General features: G+C 55.3%; 1 pseudogene; it reads right to left on the bottom strand.

Moving 5' to 3' along the window:
- Positions 1-2,110: 2,110 nt before the first annotated feature.
- LOC111819659 (translation machinery-associated protein 7 pseudogene) lies at positions 2,111-2,319 on the bottom strand (annotated as a pseudogene).
- Between the last annotated feature and the right edge of the window lie 1,525 nt (positions 2,320-3,844).

Below are 3,844 nucleotides of genomic sequence, written 5' to 3'. Positions count from 1 at the left end.
GTAGCAAATCTGTTTTAAGAAGGCAAAAGTCAATATGAACTTCTCAGTAACTACAGAGCATGAATGTGTGTGTTTCTAAGGCTGCTGCACATCTTTTGCTGTAATAAGAAAAATGGAAACAGATGGACTAGGAAGAAGTAAAACTCAGTGTCTGCTGTGACAGCCTTGGAGGCCAGGCCCGTTCTGAGAACAGGACAGGAGTAAAACATCCTGAGAAGCTGAAAGTCTGGGCAGGCGATGGTGGGGTGCAGCCAAAGGCAAGTTTGGGTTCATGAGGTGCTTAAAGATCCCACGTAGTGCCTCGGCTTCCTCTCAACAGACACCCACATTGGGGCTAGGAACAGCTGGTGTCCATTTGAGGGTGACTGCCCTGGCACCCATGACCTACCACAGCCAGCCCCATGGTGGACAGCTGGGATCTGAGGCTGGCAGAGCAGGGGGCACAGGCACTGGTTCACTGCCCATGTTCCTCTACACCCACAGCACCCCCAAAATGGGCCCTGCCTCCAGTGCAGTGATTGGTGCGGGCTGGCCTGGCACCGGGGCAGTTTAAAGCTCCTCAGGTGTTTCTAATACCCGGCCAGGTGAGGACATGGCACTACAGCCAGGGTTTGGGGTGTGTAATTTGAGAGGCTCACTTGGGTGGTGGGTGGGTGGGGGTCACTGGTGTGTCACCCTCCCCTCCACCCCTCTGTGCCTCCGCTAGCTCAGGGGTCTGTGTTAGGAACTCATTGTTCAATCCACCCCCTACCTCTACTGGACTAAGAAATATAAACTCATAAAAAGGAACTTGTTCACTCACTGGCTCATAGAACTGAAAGTCTAGAGGTAGAAGAGGCTTCAGTTGCAGCTGGATCCAGGTACATGAGTGATGTCAGGAGCACTCAGTCTTTCTGTTTCCTGCACTGGCTTCCTTCGAAGCTGGCAGCCTCAGCCACGTGGGAAGAGGCCCCCAGAGCCAGGACTGAGCTTCCTTGTGCTGTGAAGACCAGCAGGGCGGCTGGTCAATGTCAATGGCAAGTTGGCCATCCCGGGGCAGCCTGCTTGGGAGGCAGGTGGGAAATGGCCAAGGTCCTGAGAGGCTTCATCAGCGTCCTGGGGCTTTGGATATATCACAGAGAGGCATCCGCAGAGAAGTCAGGACTGATGCTGCGGTACTGTGAGGGCACTGCCCAGGACCTCAGACCTCCCTTCCGGAAAATGAGCAGATTGAGCCAAAGGCCTCTAGGAGCCTTTACAAGCTCAGGTCCTGGTTCCTCCTGGACCTACCCCCAGAGGCCTCAGTTTGCAGCCCAGCAGCCAAGTCTTAAAACCCAAAGATGCTGAGCGGAGCCTTTCTCTTTTCACCCCCGCTGGCAGCGCCTGTATGTGGCAGATGAAGATTGTTCCAGAAGGTGTCTGAGTGGTCTGTTGAGGGTGCGGGGAACAAGGCGGGAGCTTACTGAAGTGGAGAGGGGTCACTTCTACCTGCCCAGGGGACAGTGATGGAACAGAGGAGCCTGACTCTGGATGCTGGAGCCTGGCCGAAGCCACCCTGTTCCCATGGTAACCAGAGCTGTCTGCTGGGGCTGTGCCCCACCCCCACCTGACTCTTGCCACTGGGAAGGTGCAGCTAGGCTGGACTTCCCCACCCAGGACACGTGCCTGTGTCACTGACGGGAGGTGGATGTCAGCCGGCTGTGAAATCCACTACCAGGTGAGGTGTCAGGGCTGATCAGAAATCAAGCATCCTCGGCCCGCTTGTTTCATTTGTGTTTGCTTGTTTTCAAATGAGTGGGTTTAATTCCAGGTGCTACAGAATTCAGGGTATAACAAAGACGGAAGAGCAGGCTCTGGCAGGACTCTGGACTGGCTTTACGTTGCCCCAGCTCAGGTAGGAATGGCGGAGTGAGGAGAACTCAAGAGAAAATGAACCTTTGCATGATTTTTTTCCCGTCTTCTCCTTCTGCTTCTCCTCCTCCCCCTTCTTCTTTTTTAAACAAAAATGTGTTCTTCTTAAATGTACTACAGGCTTCAAGACAACACTTCATTCTAGCTACATTTGGCAACAGATGTTATAGCAGGGAATCCAGGTGTTTAAACAGGAATGGAGACAAGGGTCACCATCCCCTCAGGCACAAAGAACAGCTTGCTTTTTGCTAGATTTCCTCATTCCATCTGTGGCCAGGAGGCCCTTCCCCGAGGCCTTCGCTTTTAGCTTCTGAGTTTCTTCTGCTTCTCTTTTTGTTTCTGCTTGAAAGCCTTATCTTCTGTCTCCATTTCCTTGGCCTGCTTCTCAAGCTATTTCAAGGGCTCCTTCCCACCTTGGCGGGCAGACATGGAGCTTACTGCCCCTTCCCCAGATCCCTGGCCCTCGCTGATTTTTGATAAAAATCAGGGAGACTTTAGGACAGGGGGCAAATCTTTCTGTGTTTTCTTAGCCTGTGAGGTCGAATGAACCATTCTCTTCCAAGATGTCAGAGCAGGGCTTGGGGGCCCAGAATGAGGCATGTGCACCAGGTGGGATGGGCTCCAGGGCCCGGGCCTGTATAACTCCCCAGGAGGGAGTCCTGCCATCAGATGCAGCAGCTGGCCAAGGCCTGGCTCCTCCCTGTGCTCACCCCTGCTTCTGCTCTTATGGCCGACCTTTCTCTGGCTCCTCCCCTACTTCCTACTGTTGAGCCTTCCTGGGGTGTCTCTGACAGAGGCTGGGTGTCTAAGAGGACTTAGGCTTTAGAGGCAGCTGACTTGGGTTCGAATCCTAGCACAAGCCTCTTCCCTCACCTTCTGAGCCTTGGTTGCCTCCCCTGTAAGGTGGGAATGATGAGACCCACACTGCAGGTGGCCACGAGGCCTGATGGGCACAGTGTGGAAAGCACGGCAAGTGCATCATGAGGGGCAGGACAGCATGGGGCCCAGGTCCAGGCTCCAGGCCAGACTGCTGGGTCCCCCCGGCCCAACACTCAGTTGCTGGTGGCCTCTGCAACCCAGCTCCACCCCTCCGCATTTGTGTGATCGTGAACCAGTCACCTCTCTGTTCCCTCACTTGTGAGATGGGGGCAGTGACAACACCCGCGTCAGAGGGACTGTGAGAATTACAGGAGGCAGAGTGCTCGGCATGGCCGGGTGTGCGGTTAGCACCTGCTGTGTAGGCCAGTTATGCTGCGGAAGCCATAAGGAGACCCACCCCCAGAGAACACACACACATGCCTGGGACATTCTGATGGGAGCAGAAGGTCTGGTTTGGAGGTCATAGGGTTTAACACACATCACAAAGGGATCAGAAAATACTCAGCTGGGGTGTAGGTCTCTCCACTGCCCACCGTGGCCCCCATCTGAGAGCCAGGCAGACTCCAGGCTTTGGTTCTCAGGCCTGAGCCAGGTGTCATGCCCCTGCTCTCTGCCCTCCGCTCAAAGCCTGGAGACGCTCTGCATTTGCAAGGTCTCCCAGCCATCAAAGGGGCACAAGGCCTGGGAGAGGCAGTGCCTGCAGTGACCAATGACGATAATCAGCACAGTGGTAAGAGCAGCTGCCCCGGGACTCCCACAAAGCCCTGTGCCCTGTGCCAAGAGCTTGCCATGCACCCCGCAGCACTCTTAGCATCCCTGTGTTACAGATGAGGAAGCGGGTTCAGAAAGGGCCATGGTTCTCTCTATGATACACAGGGAGGGGCAGAGGCAGGGACCACCCTGTCCACCGTGAAGCTCAACCTTCAGGAACAACCGATGAAGCCCCTGCTCACAGTGTGGTCCTGGACACAGCAACCCCCCACCCCTACCTGGGCTGATGCCGGGCTAGGCGAGGGATATGTCTTCCCCCACAACTCCCTCTCCTCTGGCTACTGTCTCCTCTCCGTGGGGGTCA

This window comes from Trichechus manatus, unplaced genomic scaffold (genome assembly GCF_000243295.1).
Source record: "Trichechus manatus latirostris isolate Lorelei unplaced genomic scaffold, TriManLat1.0 scaffold00015, whole genome shotgun sequence".
NCBI classification, from domain to species: Eukaryota; Metazoa; Chordata; class Mammalia; order Sirenia; family Trichechidae; genus Trichechus; species Trichechus manatus.
This window is presented reverse-complemented; position numbering and strand designations above follow the sequence as displayed.